Raw genomic sequence first — 25,109 nt, forward strand, 5'->3', positions numbered from 1 at the left:
TACGGCTGCATGGCTGACACCACTGTCTAGCTCCGTGCAGCTGTAGGCACTTCAACGTTCCTCTAAGAGAGCTGGTAATGGGGTGATTTCTTTGGGAAACTTTCTTCACTGGCATTTTCCTGAAATGAAGTCCCTAGGAATACAGTTTTTCACTACTTAATGTGGAAACTTAAGGCCTTAGGAAGGTCATCTTGTCCAATGGGATGCTCTGAAGAGGGATCATCTTTATCCAGCCATTCAATAAAAGTTCTCGGAGCCTGCAATTCTTCAACCTCCTGAGTCCTTAACAGTCCATACTGTCAGGATAGGCTCCCCATTATCTAACAATCTTATTCACTGCAGTCTAATCCCACTACTTTTTCTTCTATGTCAAGGGGATACAGAAGAAAAATGATTCCCTTTCGCTGTGCAGCCTCTCTTCATATATTTGATGCCTGTGATCAAGCCCCCTCAGCCTTTTTTACTCCAAACAGCCCTAACAGGTTCAGTCTGTCCTCAAAGGCCACATTTGGTAAACCTCCAAGCAGTCTCCTTTCTCCCTTTGCAACCTCTCCCACTAGGGCACATTTTTCTCCTTATCACATCCAAAAGCGGGCACACCATCACAGCCAAAGTCTCACCAATGCTTCACAGAGGAGATGAATGCCCTTCGTCATCAGTATGCACGCCATCTTCCCTGCCCTCAACATGATTGTTTTTTCCCCCAAAGCAGGTTTGTGCTTAGCTACTGATCTCTTAAAGTCCTCTCCGATCCCTTCCCGTAAAACAGGGGTTTCCTGGCTTGTGCTTGTCAGAGTATTCATTTCCACCTACACTCAGAGCTTGGCATTTGGTCTCACTGAATGCACCCTATCTTCTTCAAGCCGTTTCTCCTATTCGTCAAGATAATTTTGAATTCTAATCCCGTCCAACAACCTGCCTGCAGACCCTCCTAGCTTGGTGTCATTTGCAAATTTAATAAGTTTAATATCCATTTCATTATCCAAATCATTAATGCAAATGTGGAAAGGGTCCTAGACAGAACTTATTCAGTACATCCTTCCAGGCTGACAATGAGCCACTAGTAGCTAGCCTGAGTGGTTATTTTTCTAACTCGCTTTGCACCCACATGAAAGTGTTTTCCCCTAAACTAGATTGCTTATGGGAATAGTTCACAACAATGTTTTTTAAATCTGCCTCTTATATTTCAGGATAAAGGCTGACCAAAAATTGGATTTGCTGAGCTAACGGGCATCCAGCACATCTTTTTCCAGAAGAAATGGAAGAGTAAGAGAAAACAAAAAGTAAGAAAACCAGCATCATATTCAGTACAATTATACCTTCTAGCTTTTGTTTCACATCCAGTCTAGATTAAATCCATGTGCTTCAGATCTGTGGTTTCAAGTTATGGCAGAGATAAGCTGCCCTTTGAAACTATGAAACTTCAGGTTTCTCTGAAGAAAGAGATTGCCTTCATTCTTCTCATCATCACTAGCATCACCTTTTGCTCATCCCCAGTGGAAGCAAAGAAAAGAAATACAACTCACAGCCACTGTTCAGGTGCCCCTCTCAAACACCGAGTCCCCTCCAAAGGCACAGTTGCAACACCATGACATACTGCCTCCACGGATGTGGGTCGCAAACGAACAGCAACAAAACCACCATGAGAAGGCTACCACACGTCCTCTGTAAGCGATTGTTTTTCAGTGGGAGGACATGGCCTCGCCTGATTCAACTCCAAACAGGAAGAATGGCTTGACTAACCGTCCATCCAAAAACCTTGCAAACCTGATACGAAACAGGGAAACATTTCCCCCCTTAAAGGAACATTTCAGACAACACTGTTTTCTCTGCTGCATAAGAAACATGTGTTTCTATTGAGGATTACACCACAATTTTCTCCAATTACCTTACTTTGGGAATTGATTTATCAAATGTGAACAACTTCCCCACCAGAGACCTTGGAAACTGTACAAATTTTCACTCTGTTCCATTAAGATTTTATTTTAATACCGTGTAACTTTTCAGCTGCCAAAGGTGGTGTTAAAACAAAAACCAAACGAAGCGAACGGTGTTCTGCGTTTAACTTTCCTGTGTCAACACGAAGGACTCATCAGCCATAATCTCGCTACTTGTACTAATTGTGCACTATCAAATGGCACTTTTTACAGCAAGCACAAACTTAAAATTTGGGTTTTAGGTTTTCAAATTTTGGTTAAAATGTACTAGTTTATGGTTTTATTATTTTAAACAAGACAAACTGTTGGCTCTGTTCTCTACATCAATTTCTTTAATTAAGTACAATATCCTCCACTTCTCTGATGATCCTGTTCTAACAGGCAGCTCCAAAACTCAGCTTTCCCAAAGTTTAGGGATTTCTCAATGTGGCCAGCCCCCAAGCTTGAAACACTATCCAGAAGTTACTAGGGGCAATCTATTTTGATTTTCCAGCACATTTTTCCTCTGCTGCATCCCCTTTTCATCTAGAAGCAACTCCTGTCTCTTTTCTAATTGATGAGGTGAACTGGTATGAGTGAGCTTATGATTTCTGCTCTTTGCTTGAGTGGCAGAGAAGTAAATGGAAAAATTGTCTCAAAAGTTTAAATGAAGGATTTGGCTTTCACAATAGTGAAATTACTAGCGCTCAGTGGATTTCTCTTAAATGTTGCATGCCAAAGAAATAAACCATGGATGATTGGGGTAGTAGGATTTTTGTTATCAGATAAATCATCACTTACTCAGGTTCTCTGACTTTCCTTCCTTTGTAGGGTTTGGATTTTTTTTCTTTCCATTTTTAGTTTACTGACAACAAGAAACGTCTCAGAGCTGGAATACCCAGACCTGACTTGAAAGCAGCAGTTCAAATACTTCTCTCTCTCTCTTTAAAACCTCGGACTCTCTGCAATGGTTGGAGCGCTTCCTTTGGTTTCCAAGTACTTAACCCATCAAGTGTGGTCTTTTTGACAGACTAGAAACACTTCTCAAGGAATTCAGAGAAATTATCTTACTTTTTAAACACTTCATGCTTTAGAAGTAAATATTAAAACTTGAAACTTTGATTTTCAATTCTTTTTACAAGTTGTTGGGATGTTCCTGTTCAATTAATGTTTGTACTTTTGAAAGAAGGTGGATAACTTCCAGTAAAATAAACTCCGCAGAATTAGAGCAGGAATCTGCTCAGTTTAATTACTGGGGGGGGGGGGGGGAATCCTCTTACATGCTGATGATGGGTGGATTTGTGACAATTTAAACCATAAAGTACTGGGATCTCAAGAATACCAAAATATAAATAATTAATATAAGCCCTGACATCTCAACCCAAAAGGTATTGAAGTGCTTTGTAAACTATCACACAAATCTGTATTTCCTACTAATCTCCCCTGCTCCTTTGCAGACAGCAGAGTTAAATCATTTTACACGTCCCTGGTGCAGCTTTGGCCCTACATAACTTTTGCACTTTCCTGGTGTAAGTCTGGGCTTTTGAAAGTAAAGACACTGAGCCAAATTGCTTCCTTTATTGGAAGCCCAGGGAAAAATGCAATGTGTCTTGCAAAGCAAACTGGGCTTCACCTTTAGGACACCCCAATTCAAAGCTCAAATTCAGTGTTGACAACACAAGAACTTCTGCTGAGGACACTGAAGACTGTAGGCACACACACGCACTGAAATGTTCTCAGTCCTTCTTCACAGGAAATTTGTAGTAAAACGTTTGGTGCCAGCTTCATTTGTATCACCGAGGAGCTCAATAAACACAAAAGAAATTGGGTCACAAAGAAACTGGGTTGCAAAGATAACTGCATTTGAGGCTCTGAAGCCTCTGGGGAGAAACAGGAAGAGGAGGAAAAGCTGTTCTTCTCCGTAATTTCACTTTTTTTTTTCCACCCCAGAAAGACTGGGCTGCTACGTGCTGCAACTACAGGCTATTGGGAGCTACAGCATGCATTAGAGCTATAGACTAAAGCTCATTATAAATGACACAGGAGCACTACAGGTAATAGAAACATCTTGGTTGAATTCCAGGGATTTTGAACCAGGTGTTAGAAAAGAAATCCCAGCTCCAGTGCAGTCAGTGGCAAAACACCTTTCAACGTCATAGAAACCATGAACTCACCCAATAAGTGTTATTTTTTTCCACTTTTCTGTCTCTCTGCCTGCTTCATTTATCACTTTATTTATTCTATTGGATTTATTGTCCTCTGACCCTTTGCTGTACTTGCAGTCACAGTTTCTCCTAAACAGAATCCAAACTCAATAATGGTCAAGACTGAGGTGAACTTTTGAACTCACAAGGGTCGAATAGGTTCAAAATTAAACAGGAACAAGAAAACAGTTCCGTTCAAGTTATTATCTTCCTACGTTCACCACTTCTGATTTTATTCTCTAGGCAATTACACGTGCAGATTTAACCATGTGCAAAAACATTTACCAGGATGGGATTGGAGCCATAATCTGTAAACATATACGTAATTGCCATTGACATCAAGTTTGCACTGAAAGGCCTTTCAACAAGTTTGATGAAAAAAAAAACCCACCAAAACTTCAGTATTTGGGCCTTTGGCAACAAACCCAGGCTGCTACTGTAGAGCCACAAAATACTTCCTGTAGTAAAACAAGTACAGTTCCAGCAGAGAGAGGTGAATCTGACACTGTGGCATGTTTTTGGATTTCATCACTGTTCATGAACATTTTGGATATCATTAAAGAAAAATTATGTTTCTAGTCTTCTCGCTACAGAGAAAAGAAGGCAAACAGAGTGCCAACATTTTCTGAAAGCATTCAATTCTGAAGCTGGGCTCTTGGCTTGTAGGAGTTGGCCGCCTCCTCTCCCAGCGGTTTGGTCTGAGACAGAAGAGGTCACTGGGGCTGGAGCAGGGAAGAGACCAGCGTGGGGACTGAGAAAGGCACCGCGAAGGGGCAGAAAGGAGAATTTGTAACTCTTCTCACAAGCTGCTGACTGTAGACAGTCACTCAGAGTGGCTGCCAGGGCAGAATAAAACGGGGGGTTTGCTCCGTCTGCTATGTCCTGACCATCCCGGCACTGCAGACACTGTGAGATGTATTTGGGGACAGGAAAGTCACTCTTAAATCAAGTATATATTATGCAAGACTGTCTGCCTTAGCTTTCTCTTGTCTCTCTCACCAAGAGCTTTCATATGGGGTTATGCTGCTCCTGCATGCCCAGAGAGAGGCAAACCCACCATGCCCTGGCTCCTTCCAGCCCCTGCCCACAGCCCAGAGCCACTGGCACGGTGCAGGCAGGCTGTCTAAGGGGTACAGGAGCCTCAAAACAGCCCTGGTAAGAAACGGCAGGCAGAGCAATTCCTCACAACGTGACGAAGAGCCTTCCCAAAATACATTCCCCCAAAATCCCAACAGACAAATCCTAATGGCAGTGCTGGCCATAGAGTTTCCAGAGAATGTGCGAGATGGAAAGAGGCAAGTCATGCTAGTAGGGAAGGAGGGTTTGCAAAACCCCTGTATGAAGAGTTAGGCCTCTCTTGGTGGATTACTGCACCTGAGAGCAATCCAGGGCTGAGTCATCCCCATGCAAGCTGAACACTGCTGACAGCAAGCTGAACACTGCTGACAGCAAGCTGAAGAAGTTCGGTAGTGGAGACAAAGCAAGGACTTTTCCCACAGGGAAAAGAACAGAAGTTCAGTGTTCGCAACGTCTTTCTCTGCTCCAAGGACAGAGATGTTGGCCAAATACCTTGCCGCCCGGGGTGAGTCCTAGCTTCCGATGAGCAGCTTCTGCTGAGGATTTTAGGGTGCCCCGTTGGTTATTAAAGCTGATTCAAGTCCAGGTAAAATCAATAATTGCTCCCTATGCCTGTGAATTTCCTAACTTAAGCTGCATGTGGAAGCCAAGCTCTGCAGATTGCCCGAGAAAAAGCAGGACTTTCCTTCTTTGGGATGAAACAGATCCTCCATCCTTGAAAATCTGGTAACACTTTGCATTAGGGATATCAGAAATAGCCTTCTATTATCCACTGGCACCTCGGATCTTTGTCAATCTTGATTTACCATTTCTCTCATGCCTCTGACACTTACAGCAAAGCTCAGTGATGAATTTGGCCCAACTCCTCGGGAACCCTCATAATGAACATCAATTTTTAAGCTCACCTTGTTGGCTGACACTAGCAATAATGTCATTCCAACTTTTGTCACTGACTTCTTCAGTTAAAATGTGGAGTATGAGAGTCCTTCTTTTGCTTAAAAACATAAAAAGGAATTTCAGTCATCCTACAAGTTTAAAGAAACTACACACAGGCATTATCAGCAAGGCTGGTAGCATGAATGCAGCAAAGGCAAAAGAACAGGACAGTTGTACAGGCAAAGAGGGGCACTGAAACTGTACTTCTGAAGCCTCCTGTGTCCTTACCCAAAGTGCAAACTTTGCTGTCATCTATAAATCAAGCAGTTTATGAGGCTGCAATATTTACACTCTAATTAAAAAAATCATAAAGCCAGACCCCTTCAGTTTGTAAAAAGAAGAACTCGGGATCTGCTACTGAAACGTGGCGTTAATCAGTAACTCCTAATGATCTGCTCCATAGCCTTAGAGGTTACATGCTTATTCAGCTACACATAACAAACAAGATAATGAGAGAAAGTGGGAGAAGTGAAGGGAATACGTTACAGCAAATGCAGGGCTTTGCTACCACCAGGACCTGTTCCTGACCCCTCCAATCCTCACATCACATTTTGTTTTCTCATTTCCAAAAAGCAACAGATTTATAATGTAAAGCTTTGATAACACATTACATACAGAATGATCCCGAGATGTTTTCCGTGTGTGTAACCCCTGCAGAAGCCAAATATAGCCCCAGAGAAACACCTGCTTTTACCTTTATATGGTCAGAACTCCAGTCCCCTCCACATTAATGAAAAATGAGCCTTAAGAGTCAGCGTTTCCATGTGAGTTTCTCCAAATTCATTAGGGAAACAGCTGATTTCTGAATCTGCCATTTTCTGCTTATGCAGTCAAAAAAGAGCTCTCTAGCAAAGGCTGGAGAAATCCAAGCACTGCACAATACTTGAAATAAAAATTACGAAACAATACGTCAGCCATAATTAGTGCTCCTAATTCTACACTTAAAAAAGCATTTATCATTTAAACCTCCTCACAAAAAAAATCAGATGGGGCTTGGCACACCCACTTTGTGCTAAGCCAGCCCCTCTCCCTGCCACATACAAAGCTGCATGTCGAGTGTCACAAGGCTTCGCTCTTTTCCAAAACCAATGGTCAGGAGATACCAGCTGGGACAGGCAGTCCCTGAAGACAGGTTCTTTTGTGGCACTTTCACAATGTGGCCAGTTGACACCAAGGCCTCACTCAAACTTCTCATCTCACATCTACAGTTTTGTAGCTCTCACTGGCTCAGGGTGAAAGAGACAGAAGGCAGAGATTTAACTCCCTGGTACGGGCTGGGGAAAAAAAAAAAGCAATGTCTGCAATCTATCGGTCGCACCAAGATTTTAATTCTTTTCTTTCCTTTTCCTTCCCCCACCCCCCGCCCTTGAAGTTGACCACGGGTACCAAACTGCAGGTGAAAAATTACAGACTTCATTTTTCAAACCCCTCCTTCTTATTCTTCTCCTCAAGTCTCTTGACTGTCTAAAAAGAATCAAGGAATAGTTGTTTTAGGTGAATATGAGTTGGCTTATTTCTGTCACCAGTTATATGATGCTATCCAGAATGTATCATTAAAAAGACTCAACTAAATTACAGTTTTGACTCAGGTATTCCCAGCTCATATATTTTTGTCAGTATTTCAGACCGATAAGAATTAATGGGAGTCACAAGTGCATATTTATGTGACCACAGACACTTAAAAACAGTAATGATTTATCCTGGTTAATAGTGCAAATTAACAAAAAAGCGTGCAAAAAATAGAACCATTCCAGGTATTTTTTTCTTTTCAAGCAGCTTCTGCAGAGGGAATATGGTGCTCTAGCAAGAAATGTAACAGCATATAGGAGGGAGGCCTAACTCCAACAGACTCGGTCTTTAAAACTGGTTAAGAAAAGTCTTTTATCAAGAACCTCAGAGCTACAGTGGGCTTGATCAGAGCAATACCTATAAAAGAGGGGATGTAGAAGGAGAAGAGAGGGGAGAAAATAATCACAGTGAAACCAGGTGTGCGTTTACTTCACGAGGATCTTCATGTGCCCTAGGGAAGGGCCCAACAGCTTTCTGCCCTGGCCACTGAAATTCTGCACCGCTCGCCTGCTCCTGTACGGGAGGAAGGATTGCATGGGGTGAGGGAGGCAGCTCCGTCCCTCCCTGTTATCTGTGCCGGAGTTGCAGCCACCCCGGCAAAAAAACTCCAAACAATATCAAAGGCAAGCTTGATCTCCTTTGGCGAGCACAGAAGTATCACTTGAGAAGTCTGCAAAAGCTCCATTAGCAAATCTATCCCTATTTAATGTGCCCTCCTAAGAAGCTTCCCATCGCCAAAAGAAAAAAGGGGGGAGGGGGGAGAGAAAAACGCAAGATACTCTGCCACAGCATGCGGAGATAAACTCACTTTCCAAGGTAACAATATACCAACGTACAGATGACACTTCCTAGACATGCATCATTATGCCTTGCAGATTTTTTCCACACACGCACTTCCTAATCACTATCCTTTCTGGATTTTACAAAGTAAGCATGAAAGCTATTGTTCCAAGCCATTTCCAAAGAAAGCAGTTGAATGACATACCATAAAACATATGGGTCTCATTAACTTAAAATATTGCCTGTTTTAAACAGCCTCTTAGCAAATAACCATACTTAAAAATTTAATTCCATTTCGCGACTCATGCTTTTACCGTTTGGGCTACAGTTTATCTTAATGATTATATTACCATCGCTTGTACTTTGTTTTGATGGCCAGGCTGCTGGTGCCAAATCCTTGCGACCTCCTGAAGGAGACTTCCACCTCCAGATTAAGCGTGGCTCAGGAGAGCATTGCTGGAAATAACTTACAAAGTTGGCTTTTTAGTCTTTTTTTTTTTTTTTTTTTTTTTTAAATAGGCCCATTTTCATTCAGGGCCAAACACAGCTCCTTGGCAACAAAATGTAATCAAAGCAACTTGCTTCAAAGTTTAGGCGTTTTCTGTCATGGCACTGTCTAATGGGCTTCAAACGCCACTTTCAAAAAAAAACCACAAAAACCTATACATAACACAAGTCTGTGTAAGTTTCTGCTGGAGTTTCTCAAAGCCAAGGCAGTCCTTTCTTGCTTTTAATGAAATTCCTTTCTATTTCTTCAGGTATGACTCCCCTTGGACATGGAGGGCATATTTTCTCCTTGAGTTAGGACAGCTTATGACAAATAATGATGAGGAATCAATAGACAGGAGGGAAATATTGGGTGAGAGGCTGAATGAATCTCAGAGATAAATTATTGACCACGGGCATGGCCCTCTCTCCTTTCTCTTATATGTTCGTATTCCATCTCACTAACAACCTGAAAGAAAATCAAATATTTTGTTTGGGGGCTTCACTAATATCAGCAACTTTTACTATCTTAATGGCATTTTTATTGATCTCAGCTTTAATGGGAGCTGTATATATTTGATGTTGGTCATTTAAAGTAGATGTGAGTAATAGACTTTCCCAGTGAGGATCATAAAGCAGCCCCTTGTCTGGCAAGCACAGGAAGCAAATAGAAGACAGCATTTAATCTACTGTTCTGCTGCAGTTATCGGGGCTGAGAGGGAAAAAAAAAATAAAACGTAAAGATTGGCTGTGTCGTCCCCCCCCTCGCCCTCCCCGCATGCCGACTCTCGGGCACAGTGGTCATCAGCAAACTAACAACAAAAGGCCATTGGCGCAATGACCTTGGCTGTGGCATCACGCACTGGAGGAAAGAAATGAAGCCATTAGACTGAGGCGGGAGAACAGGTTATAAATCAAGCCATTTCCAATAAGCTGCTGTAATGGTCATCCATCATTGCCAACCACGGCGCACAGCAGACCATGGAGACATTGGAGCTGCTAAAGCTGAGACATAAACAATAATAATCCGGGCTTGATGTTTCAGCCCTTCAGGAAATTTAGGAACATTTGCTTTTCTTTTGTTTGTCAGAGGTGATATTTAAAGCATAAGATGTAATAAATAGAGGACAGTTGACACATCAGTACAGTTTACAAGCACTGCATTCTGGGTGTGATTAAAGACGGGGAGGGGGGTGGGAGAAGTTGAATGCCAAAAATATCCAGAGCTTCTGTGATATGCAGTTCTCTTCCCAGCATGATAAATTTAACCTTTTGGGCGCATTACACCTAATTTCTTTTCTTTTCTTTGAAAGCAAAGGTGAATTTCTTCACACATTTTCAATATACTCACATCGCCAAGCAGGTTTTCAGGGGTGGAGGGAAAGCGATTAAAATCTGTAATTAGGTAACATGTGGGTAAGTGGAATTAGATATGCATGGACTGTACATTTTAATAACGTTTTATTGATCATTTCTAGTGGCAGAACATTACAGCAGCTGAACTATTTATGGTGAACATTTCAGGGATAAAAAAAATTATATCTGTGTGCAAACAATTTTTTAAAAAACAAACATGCTTCTAAATTTACACCAGGACAAATAATGTAGCATAAAAATTATGTATATGACACTAAATCTTTCACTACAAACAGAAGAAGCAGTTTTTGAGCCTCAGCGTATGCAATAAACATCAAGTTTATTCTACCAGGAATTTTCACAATTTACTCTTATGCTATGGAATAAGGCAACTTTGCATTGTACACCTTGCATACCCCTACTTATCCCAAGATGCTTTATTTGTTTGCCATGAGGATGGCTGCAGTTTTATTAGACTGAAATGTATTTATCAACATATCTTATGTCTCACTTTAGCATCAGGAAACACTCTGTGCTGATGGTGGATGGTATTTGGGGGAAGACACAGAACCGCAGAGCCATGCAAAGAGGTCAACAATATCCACGGCAGTCTTTTCATAGCAGTCTATTCCCTTCCAAAATACAGGGAGACCCTTTTGTGGCAACAGAGGCAACATATGGCATGTTTAATTACTCTGAGAATCATACAATCTAGCGAGTGCTATAGGGCCATAACAGTGGCCAGTGACCCATGTACACTTACAGTTTCCGTAGAAGCACTGGCTTAAATTTTGGATTCACAACACTCCCTGAGATTTCCACTTCCCTTTCAGTTCAGTGAAGATACATACCTGCCACAGATTCCCCGACAAGCAACTAATATGACCTTGTAAGGAGGCTTCCTGTATAAAATAGGATTATAGGAAATGGAAATATATTCCTCTATAATAAACAAGAGACAGAATTCCACCAAGGGACTCCCATCAAATCACTGAAGATATGCTACTCCACATTCCCTGCGAAAACATCCGGAATTGGTATGAAGATATGGGGTTCATCCCACCCACCGACACTAGTTGAGAGGCTCTCAGCTCAGTTTAATGTAGTACCTCAATCGTCAATGGAAAGAGGCACACACCTCCAGCGAGAAACATGCCCTGTCTTATGCATTTGAGTGCATCACATGGGATGACTTGCCCAACAGGGACACCCATCTCTCTCCGCTGATTACAGCAGAAGTCAAGATGACTCATTAGCTATATCTTCAGCAACTGAGAGAAGGTGGGACGAGCTGGTTTCAAGGCGACTGAGAACGCACAGCATCTTTAGCAAGTAATTTGATTGCCTCTTCTCTATCATGGGGTAGAGAACATGAGGCACAGAACATATGGCAGATTTCTCCACCCTTTTTATAGGTGTAGGGCAACGTGCAAAACACGGGGTGTGGCCGATGTGTTGTTTCTGTCCCAAAACCAAACTTCTTCACAAGATCGAGTTCTTCAGTGTGGGCAGGGACCACCTAAAATACTCCCTAGAGACTGACAAATTTCTCCTGGCCCACTACCAAAACCTAAGCCCAGTAAGCACCATACTGCCTATCTCGCCCAGTCCATACATGAGTGGGGTGGGAAAGACTTTCCTCTGCCCTCTTCTTCCCCCAGTGCGCCGTATGAGGCAGGCCAGAATTTTTATCCTTCCACTGTAAACTATAATACCTGGTTTAAAATTATATTACAAGCCATTAATACAAACGGAGGGTTTGGGAGGATTTTATAACCCACAAGAGATGACACTCATAGGTTATGATGTCATTCAAACCACTTGATAATATACTGTACTAGCTTGCAATATTCCAAAAGCAGCTATTAAACTAAATATAGATGAGGAACATGTTGCTACAACAACACAAAATATTATGAACAGCAGTTCTCAGAAATATATGGCTGCAAATCTGATTTTTATTTATTTGTTTAGTCACTTTTTTTCACATGGGGTAAAAACAACTGCTTCGGTCCTCTGAAGGTGCTTACACTGTGGACTGAATTTAAAATCACCACAGTGAAAAAAATAAAAGGCCAATCAAACACTGAGGTAATCCTAGAAAAAAATATATATCTTTGATGTATGTAAACTACAACACTCTTAGACAGAAATAAATCAGTCATGGCCATTTAAGGTAATTCAGTTGCATTACCTTTCTTTTCATACTAAACTTAAGAGCAATAAAAAGAGAAAATGTAAATACTAGTTCCTACACTTTTGTAAGTCACTATTATCAAAACAGAGTGCTTTAATTATATTTCGAGACTAGGGTATGGGCTGGGTGACAAGATTTACTGGAGGTCAATGTGAGCAATAACCATTTTTCTTCCCAATGAAAAATAATACCATCAACGGGAGCTGTTAAGAACTACTAAAATTGCTGAATTTAAATGCTTCTGTAGGATACTTAATCAGAGACGTTTGGTCATTCTGGTTCGAGGTAAAGATATAAAACAGTTACCAGAGTCATGATGATGATTTTGATTTTATATTATTCTTTATATTTAAAACTATCCTGTTTTCAGCCCCATAGTGTGAAGGGGGGGATCTTAGCCAAATACCTGCTTGTCCTGAAGGGTGTAAAGTTCTGGGGAAACAGCCCGAGAAGGCTGTGCCTCCATACTTTCCTAGAAAGACTCTACAGAAAAGGGGAACACAACCACTTTAAGCGGTATGCTGGAAGTGAGGATCCCTACCAAACAGAAGATGACTCCAGTGGAGTCAGAACTCAGATTTATGGGTCAGCAAAGCACGGGTCCCTCCAGGGCCAGTTATAAAGCCCACGGTTGGAGTCAGGAGGATTAATCCCATTTTCAGCAGTGGGCTTGCCAGTAGGTGCAAAAACTCATCTTTCAAATCCAGCAAAACTCCTCCTCAGCCACATGAGTCACACAGGGGATTTCAAGAGCAGCATTTGGCCCAGAGTCTCAAACAGGAGTATTGCCCAAGTAAGACAAGAACGTGAAGTATTTAGCAGGGCCCTAAATCACCAGAGTTTGGTTTCTTGGCTTTAGTGTGGAACAAAACGAAATCCACCTTCTCAGCTGAATGTGGTAGCCTGACATGAACTGGCCAAAGCAGGGCACTGCGATGCATTTTTTTACAGTTCAGCTGAATATTCTCTCTTACAATTAAACATTTGAACATGTTTTAATACAAATGTAATAGATTGTTTTCTCATGAGCTGCTATTTAAAGCCTCATTTATAATAAATATTTATAAGTATTTATAAATAAAATATTAATTCCTTAAAATGGCATTTTAATGTGGTGCTACACGTCCAAGGAACACTGGGCTACATTATGTGATCTCAGTTTGGGATTCATGAACTCAGAGGCAGTAATAGCAACCAGTGAGAGTGCTATGAATAAGCCCTGCGTCAAGAACCTTCAATACGAGTTGAGTAAAAGTATTAAGTGAAGAGGCTACAGCAAAGAACAGTATTCCCCTATCTGAAAGCTATAGAAATGAGTAATGACAGTGATCTGGATGGAGAATTGTACTTAGAGATTCATGGCTTTATAGGTCTATGGCTGGTAGACTTACAAGTCAGGGTTCTGGTGACAATGAGAGGAGAAAGAAACCATTCAAACCAAGAGATTAGCTAAGACCCTTTGTTTTCTCTTCACAGTGGTGCGTCAACATCTTTTGGCAGAAACAGAACAGTTCAAGAATTAGAGTCTGAATACAAGGGCCTCTGCAGGTTACTACTGACTTTACGTCATGACTGTCCTATATTTCGTCACGCCACAGAGCAGTACTCATGTCCCAACCCCAAAGCAACTGCGCTGTACAAGTGCTTTGAGCAAGCACAGTTTGAGCAGGGACCGAGTGAAACACTTGGTGGGTTCCTTGAGGAAAAAAGGAAACTCCAAACATTATTACTACTTCGCTTAAATGTGTATATTATCAGTAGAGTTCTTCAAAAGCACTCACTGTTTGGCTAAATCTGCTTTCTGTGTCATGAGAGCAGACAGTTGGTATTTCAAATGTAGTTATTAATTGAACCCTATAAAATATACCTCTCTATCTAGGAAAAAGCTTCATGTGCAGACAAGCACATCATATCTCAATACCACTAGTTTTCATCAACAAAATATTCCTGAGGCCTTCACCTTACTATTTCACCTCTGGGCTGCTCAAAAGAATTAACCCTATGTACACTGTCTGCCAAAAAGAAACCAAAACCACATTTTCATTTCTTTTGTTCCATCTTAGTTGTAGGTGTTCAGCACAGGCTGTATGCCGGGTCTGAAAGAATTATGGCCACACAATACTCATGACAGCTGGAGGAAAGCACCGTGTTTGGATACAAATGACAAGTGTGGTAAGGTCCACAACACACCTTCAAAGGGTGCCAGTGTCAATTACCTCCAAGCCTCTTCAACAGCTTCTGACAGGGCAGTGAGAAAGTACCATATTTAATCTACTTAAAGCTAGACTGGACAAAGCGCTAGAGAATATACTGTATGGGGGAAAAAATTTGTGTCGGCAAGGGCAGGGATGAGATGATCTAATGCAGAACAACTTTTCCGTCTCTGATTTTTATGATTCTCTGATATACATGCACAAATGACAAGTCTGAGAGACAACTGTGAAAACTTCTTTGGATATAATAGACCAATAGTATAATTTGCGATGAAGTTCATTGCGTAGAAGGGGTAGATACAAACTGAAATAAGGAGACAACAACTAAAACAAATAAATAATCTTACTGTTCCTGTTTGAGAATCTACAGGACAGGTATTTCTGGAAAGGTTCTTCATTGAGAAGAACCACACAGAGATCCCAATATTTGGGGTCGTTATTTGGGGTCAAACTTTCCAAGCAGGCAGACAAAACACAATCCATCATCATGACCCACTTGCCTTTAATAAACAACTGAAACCGCAGACAGGCCGCCTCAACAGCCTGTTGGAGTGAAAGAGCCAACTGAGAGGGGCAGCTTACGGGACATTGGTGAAGGATGCAAGTCACCATGTTGAAGTCAGTGAAATGACTCACATCCTTCTAAGATGGTCATAGATCTAACTAGCTTGTTGAACTGGTGGCCACATATGGAGGCATAGGATTTGTCAAAGTAAATGTCAAAGTTCATGAGATGATTTTGAGAACTTGACCTCTCAGTCTACTTTGGTTCACAGTGTAAGCCAGCCATTGATTCCAGTAGGCCTTATACCTGACCTGAACGTGGGCTGACAGCAGCTGAAAGTTTTGCTAAAGGCTTCTTGAAGTCTACAGTGTTGCTGGAAGGTGTGGCAATATATACAAGCGAGCAATTAGCTTTTGGGGTAACTAGGTCAGTTAAATGCCACTTACTGAGTAATAAGATCTTGCACCACATATTGCTGCCTCACAAAGCTATTACTAGTGACAAGAAACCACATCATTACATGTGGTCATCTGCAAACCTCAAGGAAGATTTCTGGGAGGAGGAAGCTGCTGTTTAAAGAAGTATCAATGAGCACATGCTGAATAATTTCACTCCTTTCACGTACATCATGCCTGCTTTCTGCGGTTAAGAATTCTCTTACTTCTTTACAGTATGCAAAAAGGAGTTTGGTTAATGGCTTGTGTTTTTTGAAGGGATGTAATTAGCATACATACAGTTGATCTTCAGAGGCATTCATATTTAATCAAACTGGACAAATAAACCAAAGCAAGACACACGTAACTCCCTATCATCACCATCCTCTTCAGACATCTCTTAACTCTAAGGTCTGCACACTTGAAGCAGGTAGGGCTCCCACCCCAGGGATGGAGGTGAGCTCACTTGGCTGCCCCCACCCTCCCACCTCTTCTCCATGAGCAGCACCATGACTGCAGACTCACACCACTAAAGCACAATGTTGTTTCTCACAACACAATTTCCAGGGCAGCATGCACAGAGGGAGACTGGGTAACAGACATGTGACTGAAATACCTGCCGTCCTCTCCTTGGTATCACCATGAAGTTAAGTCAAGTACAGAAGAACCAAATAAACAAAACATGACAGAGGGGAAATACATTGCTAAACTAAGACAAAATTTTAAAAGCCTATTAAGGAACCCTTCCCAATTACTTTGTGAAGTAAGGAGTATTGGGTTTGTCAGAATTGCTGGTGAAAATATTTTCAAATCAAAACAATAAATGCACAAAGACAAACAAAAGGAAACTTCAATTTTGTGCCCTTCCTGACTCTTTCTTCATCTTCCTTAAGTATGAAATTTAACTTTGAGATGATTCAACATATGTAGAAAAAAATATTTTAAAAATCCACTAGTTCTAATCCTTAATTACCTGATTTTATATAATGTTATTTTAATGTCATAACAACTTTGTCAAGCTACAGAGAATATGCTTCAAGGACCAACCTGTTTAGAAATTTCACACAGAATTTTCCTTTGCTATCTCCACTTGATATATATTGTCTTTGTGATACTTCCCCTGAAACCCAGACCAGCTAAAGCAAACTCACTCTGACAGAAGGATTTTTGAAGCTGTTATTTTAATCTTAAGGTTTACATACCTGTCAGAGAATAGCACGTTCATAGCCTTTACTATTGTTCACAGATTCTTTTTTCCAAAGTCTACACATAGGTCTCAAGGGTTCTTGCTCCTCAAGGCAAATTACCTCTGAGTGTTTAGGTTCACCTCCAGCTCTGTATTTTTTTACTTTTCATATGCCTCTTTCTTTGTGGTTTTCTTCCTCTCTTTTCCTTATTTTCAACTCCTGACCAGGACCCTTAAAGGAAAGAAGACAGACACTTAGATACCATGGTGATGGGTGACCTTATGAAAACACAGATAAATAGACAGGGGTATTGTAATGTTTCCTTCACACTGTTTGACTGTGCTACAGCTGGGTGAAAACATTTGTTCTACAAATAAAATAAAACCTTTCAAACATTACTTTGGCCCCAGTCTTGTTCCCAGTGATGTAGCTGAGGATAGGACCTGTGTCCTCATGGGCCCTTCACCTAGTCAAGGATGGAAGACAAACTAGTTAATGGAGAGATGTCAATGCAGCTGATTGATTCTTCCATACGATAGATGATGTGGTGCAAAGATTAGGAGTTTTGGTTTAGTCAACTTATTTTGGGGTTTCAAAATTATAACCCCATGCTTCACTCTCTCCAGACCTTGAACATAATGATTTCTTATCATCATTACAATACATTTCAAAGCATTTTTAGTGCTTTAGTTGGGACTGTTTTGTGACAGCAAAAAGAAGAGTTTTCAGAAAACAAAGAAAAAACAGTAAGAATTTCTTTAAAAGAGGAAAAAACTATGTTTAAGTTTTATACTATGTTTAAACTACATTTAAAAGTTTACTAGCTTAAACTATGTTAAGCAAAGATGTTTAAGTTCAACACCAATTGTAATGATATAAGTATCTTCTGAATTGTGCCTGTAATATAATACAAGGGCCTTAAAAATTATTTAACAACCCATGGGTCATTTCTCTCAATTCTGCCAAGAAGCCTTTAAAAATCTTACATATACAAATAACAACTTTTTGTTCATGCAAATGAAGATGATTTTTAACAGGCAATCTTCCTCTTTCTTCTTTTAAAGACCTCATACAAATTAGCAAAGCCTGTACAAGCCATTATTTTTCAGGGGCCAAGAACAGGATACTGCAGCTCCTGTGCTTTGGAAAATAATTCATCTGCATTGCCCACTCAGAGCCCTGGAGAGGAAGGCATCAGAGCAACCAGAACAGGGCATCAAGAGGCACAGTCTGTGACAGCCTAGAGAAGGCAAAAAGGAGGGGGGCGGGGGGCAGGGAAAAAAAGAACAAGACAGAGAAGAAGCAGAAGCTGAAGAAAAAGGCCAAGGCTGTTGTCTCTGAGAAAAATCCAGGCAGTCCAATGCAGAGGGAATGCAGCAGGGCTATTCTGCAATGTCTGGAGGTAAGGAGATGAGCCAAGTAACAGCCTTGTGAAACACAACTAGAAATTCAGCCAGAGACAGCATTGATTTTTTTTTTCTCCTCCTCCTATCCCCCCGGCACAGAAGAAGATATATGTGTTTAGATCAACTCATGCCCTTATTGAGTCTTGAGCAGAGAAGGGTCTGACTCAAGCACTTTTCATGCAGTCTGCAGGATTCCTGCGTGCACTCTGGGCAGATTACTGGGATAAATTAAGACCCAGCCTCTGCCCTTAACCTATAAGACAATTCACCCCCATTGTATTAAGTGGTTTAAAAAAAAAAAGGATCCAACAAACTTGCAACAAATCTTTCTAACCGCTAGGTTAACACCGCGTGTGATGTTTGTATGACAGATCATGACGGGAGGTGACAGACTTTCAGACCTTGGCTGAGAAGTAAGATCAGCTGGAGGTAGATGATTTCTGTCAATAGGTGAGCTTCACACAGCCAAAAGAGTGATGATCTGAAGCTATGGAGGGATTTTTATTTTCTTCTATTATATCTCTGTCTGTACATGTTCAGGTATCTTTTTTAATCCACAAAGTAGCAGAAATAGAAAATGGTGTTTAAAAGCATGAATTACAAATGCCTTTGATTTACTGGAGGAGATGGAAAAACTGATTATGTGGAATTTGGACAGTGGAAAAGACAACTGCCCAAGATACAATGTTCTTCCTGACCTAGCCCTGTCCTCATCTTTCATCTCATACACACTACATCGACCCCTGCCTCTGCTCCACGCACAGTGCCAGTCTCCACTGCCCATTTGTCAAACCTTCCAACGAGCACCTTCTGTGTCATGCCAGCCCCTAGGCAATGGATGAGTTCCCTGTAAAAATCCGCAAGGTCATTGGCTATATTATCCTGCTTTACATTCCTCCTTAAAATCAGCCCTTGATGATGTCCCTTGGGCAGCACGGGACATTGGTGAAGCAGCTGGTGTGCTAAGGTGGCTGCTGAGGACACTGGCTGAGCTCTGCTGTCATCCCTCGGGGCTCCCCGACTTGCTCAATGTTCACCAATGCTCACTTTTGGGCCGGAGCCCATACATCTGCATCGCTTTGTGGACAGGCCAGGTTGGGTGCGTGCTATATTTGGGGACGTTCCTCAACTACATGCTTCCTTTTGCTACAACGGGGCAATTCCTGACTTATACACTGGTGCAGAAGGAAAGAGAGAATCAGGGCTGTTACACTACTCCCCTGGCACCCTTGCCATCATGCCATGGTGGACTTTTCCTCTGGAGTTGGTTCCTCCTCTTGTTGTAGGCTGTCACAATCCTGCTTTTCTCACAACACCTTCTCAGTTCAACAAATGCAGTTTCAATTCAATGAGCAGAGCGCAGAAGGAGAGAGGCCTATGCATAATGTTCATTATATGCAAAAATTAGCTTGCCCCCACAAATCCAGCATATAGTGAATGACTCATCTGGAAGGCTTGGGCTCAACTGATGACACATAAAGACTAAACTGTATTAAGGTTAATGAACTTCAGGATGATGATTTATACTAAAGAGAACATAACACTTAATGGCAGCTGACGTTCACTCCTTTTCATTACTTTCCTGAGGACAACCTGCATTAAAAAAAAAAAAAGAAGTCTGACACAAAGAGCTGTTGACAAGCATACAAAATGGAGCATAAATACTACCTACTATCCATAGCTGCAGCCAGGAGACCTTCGCAGAGTGTTTGAATATCCTCTGCTCTTTATTCACCGTAATAAGTGAAATGTGCTCCCTTAAGCCAACTGCAACTGAACTTGTGGGAGGACAGCCTTTGTGTACCTGCTGCCGAAGCCAGAATGCCAGCTTCTTCCACACGTTAAACATGCATCATTGATGCTGCTGAACTGTCCAGGAATACTGTTAAAAATAAAAAAAAAAAAAAAAAGTGAGGGTTTAAAATTCTCTCTATAGATGCAACATGTTCCAAGAGCTAACTAATTGCTGCTGCTACTTACTGAAGGAAAGAGCCAAGAGCCATGTGTTTGTGCTATTCATGTTTCTGATAGAAACATCTGATTTTGTTGTTGTTGATGAGAAAATGCTTAGGAAAGGGCATCAGAGCACTTTTCAGCATGGCTGACAATATGGCTCCCTATTTGTTTGCTCTTTTACCTGCTACCTGCTGAAACTCGGTATACGTTCTGCATGGAGCTACGCAAGCTCTGCCCGCCTGTACAGCAAACACCCTTTCTTAAAGATTATATTTTGACTGTGCCTTCTCACACCCTTTTGTGTGTGTTTGAGAGGAGCATTAAAACAAATATGTTTTCTGTGGGGAATATTTCTGCAAATATTGGATTGGAGATTGCTCAAAAAAACCCCAAACCCCAACCCACACAGATTTTACATGTGTAAGAAATAAGCACAACTGAAACACATGCCGCCAGGCTTTCCTGTCACACGCACGACAGTCGCAGCCCCCAAACACCAGTTCTGATCTACTGCCATGCTCTTCTGACATTACAATGGTCTCGTTTTTCCTGGTTAGTGTTCAAGAACTGCAGCACTAATTCCTCCTGGTTGCAGTGCCAATGACTGTACTGGAACTAGTCCATGGAATGAAGTGAATCCCATCTATTTTTTTTTTTAGGCATCAAAATCCTAAGATTGATCTTTCAAAATATCAGTCTGGGTTTCCAGAAGATGAATAGCTATCTTCAGGCAGTGTTGGTCCAGCAGAGTCTCTCTGACCTTTGGACTTACTTCCCCCACAACAGGGACACCCAAGGGCAAACACTAAGGGCAACAGCCAATGATTCGGGATGTCCTCTAGCAGTGATCTTACACTCTGTAAACAAATGACATTATTAACATGCCCAGTAGAGGCTTGGTTTTGGCTCGTTCTCTTTCTTATTTGAATTAATTTCCAAATAAGACCACTTATGACCTTTATCTGAAGCTGCATTATGCAAGCCAGTGCTTGTGCAGGATGGTGTCTGTATTCCAGGGTAGAAGACACCAGGAGCTAAAAGGAAGAAAGTAGGTTTCTGCTCCAAAACAAAGGGAAACCAGGAAATGCCTTTAGACAAATAAATCACAATTTCAAGTCACCTGCAATAAGGGAAGGGGGGAATTTTCTATGGCAGAGGAAAAGGTCCTCCATGAAGCCAGAAAAACTTGAGATCCGGCTTACCCAGAGCAGGTTTCTGCCACTGCTTTTTCTGGCGACACTGAGATGCAAATGAAACAACAGTTGTAACGCAAGCTGGAAAGACTTGGAAGAGCTTACTCCAAACAGCAAGTGACTGTCACAAAAGTGACTGTCAGCTTAGTCAAGACTTAAATCTTTTTTGGCTTGTTTGCATTGCTGTGATTTCTGTTTCCTCCATACAACAGTGAAGCATGACATAGAGAGACGGGGAAAGACATTCTGCACAGGACATCCAATACCCCAGTTATCCCAAACTTTTATAAAACATTTAATTTAATGATAAAAGCAAAGAAACTGCAATACTAGATCAGAGCAACAGTCCATGCCAAGCTAGTATCTTGAGGCCAGACCCAGGCTTCAAAGTGCAACTCTGCGACCTATAGTTATTGGCTATTTGTCCCTCTCAACCCCCAAACACCCAGCAACTGAAGGCTCGATGCAGTGCATTTCTAATGACCTTGCCGTTGCTCTTCCTGCTGTAGCATGGACTACTGCTATAAATTTGGTTATCTCTCTCTAAAATTTGATTTGTTCTCAGTTGAACAGAAGCACAGGATTTCCCAGCTGAGTTACACATTACGGGAAAAAGTGTTCCCTTTTGGGTTTTTCAGCCTGCCATATTTCAGTTTGCTTGACTCTCCACTTCTTGTTTTGTGCTGCCTTCACATCCCTTCTTACTTGCTCCATTCTGAGGAAAAAACATTTCATCCTTTTCCATCTGCCATTAATTATTCTCCTTACTCCAATCAGAAACTACTGTAACTCTCCAGTATCCTTTTAGAGCTGGAGTGCCCTCTGCTACCTATAGCAATGCAATCCATGGGTCTGTGAAACTCTGATTTATGTATTTCTGTGTAACTTATTTCTTCCCTCCTGCATAAAGTCTTGGTTAATCACACTCAGCATTATGCAGTTCCTTTTCTCATCCCAATATTTAGATGCTCAACTAGATTTTAATTGAAAAGGCATGATTTTCACAGGAAAAATCCTCTTCACTTTCTAAAAGGCCTCAGTGGTAGGCATTGCTCAGACACCCTGTCGACTAGCCCTCTTTAAACAGAAATACTACAATATTTAAAAGCATTTATGGATGTCTGAGCTTCCAAATGCTGTTGAGCACATCCATAGGTGTTTTACTGGACAGACACAGGATCTGGCAGGATCAAGCCCTGAATGGACAGAGAAGAAATAGAAGCCCACAGAAGGAATCACAGAATCATTATAAAACTTCAACTGAAAAATGTTTTTTCTATGAGGACTATTTTATTCTTAAATATGAGAAAACAATGACATAGAAAATAGAAACCTAGTAACAAATGATAAAAGTTAATTTTTCCTCACTTGATGCTGGCATTATCTGGTTCTTTGCTGATAGAGTTTTGCTCCACAGGAGAACAAAGGAATGCCTAAAAAAAAAAAAAAAAAAAATCAGCATTATGCTAAGGCAGTAAAAGGAAATACTTAAGTTACAGCCTGTGATACTTTCTGCCCACATGCATCACTGAAAAAAAAAAAAACAACCAAAACAGTCTAACAGGGCGCAGTCTAACAGGACTCAAGCAACGACAGACACTTGTACACATTGAATAGTAGGTGGAATAAAATAAATCCTTTGAGGTAGGACATAAACCATGGGAGATTTAGTCAGATCTGTCCCCATGGCCAACGACAGGAGGAGCACAGCTCTGAAAGCCTCAGTTTGTGGTGTTTGGTCCATGCTGTGCCCTGGGTTTTTCTCAGAGCACCTGCAGACCTTGTTGGTCTGGCATGACGGTGCTCAGAGTTTCCCGAAAGCAGGCCAGAGGTGTTCACGTGCGAACCCTGAATCAGTGAATCAGCTTTTGTAACATTATTTTAACTGAAAGAAGACGCAAGGGTGAGGTATGTGCTTGTGGGATGGGGGGGAGGGGCGGGGGGGAGAAGAGAGAAAAAAATAACCACTTTAACTAGAAGCCCTGTCTGTACCTTTTCACTTAGTGACTTAAATACACAGATGACTATAGCTGAGGGATATTAAATGTGAATCCAGCACAGTACATTTTAGGAGATATAAAAATCCAACGTACTGTAGAATTTATAGCTTCCTCTCCCTCCCCAAAAAAGGAAAGGAAAAAAATCTACTGGTAGAACATATAAATTTTGCTGAGGCTCTAAAAGGTGTCATAAAACCTCCCTGCCACAGATACAGTTGGCGTTACAGTAGGTATTTCTATAACGCAGATTTGTAATAATTTGGGTTTTGTACATTGGGTGGTAATACTGCGGTGCTTTAGGCAATATGCCTATAATGTCCAACACAACAGAATGCCTGTTGGGTCTCATTTCATGTATATAAATTATATATAATCTGAACAAACACGAATGGTGGGACCTATATATAAACAGTCTTAATATTTCAACACCTACATTTCTTTATGAACCTGGGTGGTTAGAAAGGTGGTTGCAAATGATTATTTCTTTACCAAGTTCACATGGAGTAGTTTGCTCAGTTTAATAATAGTCTATCTTGTTCAGGCTGAACAAACTGGTCCCTGTGGGGAAAAAAAAAGGCGGGGGGGGTAATAAATCAATAGCCCAGATGTAATCTTAGGTGTCTAGAATGCAGAGAGGGATTTTGGAGCATAATGGCACTGGTTGTCTATTGTCATTCAGACATGAGCTGCATCAGAAAAGGGCTTGTGGGAACCTGATAAGAGTTGGTCAAAAGTGGGCCATAAATCAAATGCAGGCAGTATTCTGCTGATTTCACACACATGCTCACTGGGAAAAAAAAAAAAAAAAAGAAAAAAGATAGAAAAGAAAAGGTGATAGATCTGCAATTTACTGCTTATCACATCTGCTAGAAGTTTCATAATACAAAAGCCTGACCTTCAATGAATAAACACCCTAGTTGACTACCTGTTTCTGCCTAGAAAATACGGCACTCGAGTCTCCTAGAGCTCAGAAATGCGGCTACGAAAATGATGTGACATCTTCAGGTTTAACAAGCTTCTTTTTGATGCTAGGAGTTGAGTAGCTGTCACTTTAGTTACTAGTAGCCACTTTAACTTCAGACGCACAGTGTTTATTGAAAGGAACTAGATACTTATTCAAAGACACTAATAGCCTATGGGGAAAAAATAGTTCATAGCACAAGGATTATGGAAAGAGCAATGTGCACGGCTCTTTTACTTACAATTACGCTTTGCTTCTGCCTAAAGAGAAAATAAAAACTAGCAGTAACAATACATTCATTAGAGAGAGATGTCCATGCTGCAAAACAGGTACCTCCGCTGGGATTCTGGCCACATCAACATCCTCAGGTGACTGGTGCTACTCATTTACTTCAGCCTTTTGTAAGGGTCATTTGTCAATTTTAACCTTGATTCAGACTCATATTTCAAAGCTCTGGCAATAGCCATTTCTTTAAATGTTGCATATTCATTATTTCAAGACAAACACTTTATTTTTCCAATTTTCACATAGATTCCTAGATTGACGCAATTTTTATCTGATGTTTAATCTATTTTCAGTTGTACCTTCCTAAGGACTTACTGCAGATAATACCTGTTACTCAAGTTAAGGTCCTGTATTTTGAACATATTGGGAGGGACTGAATTATTGTATTACAGGAAAGATCCTAATAATGCGAGCTGGCAAGCTATCCCCTAGCAACTCTACAAGCCTC

General features: G+C 41.2%; 1 long non-coding RNA gene across 2 annotated transcripts in view; it reads right to left on the reverse strand.

The window, feature by feature from the left end:
- LOC142407835 (uncharacterized) overlaps positions 1–25,109 on the reverse strand; it is a 178,901-nt gene that overhangs the window by 64,577 nt on the left and 89,215 nt on the right. For both annotated transcript variants that reach the window (XR_012775070.1, XR_012775071.1), the window contains exon 2: positions 16,876–17,091. This is a non-coding gene — a long non-coding RNA (uncharacterized LOC142407835). The remainder of the gene's footprint in view (positions 1–16,875; positions 17,092–25,109) is intronic.

Source organism: Mycteria americana, chromosome 3, assembly GCF_035582795.1.
Source record: "Mycteria americana isolate JAX WOST 10 ecotype Jacksonville Zoo and Gardens chromosome 3, USCA_MyAme_1.0, whole genome shotgun sequence".
Classification (NCBI taxonomy): Eukaryota; Metazoa; Chordata; class Aves; order Ciconiiformes; family Ciconiidae; genus Mycteria; species Mycteria americana.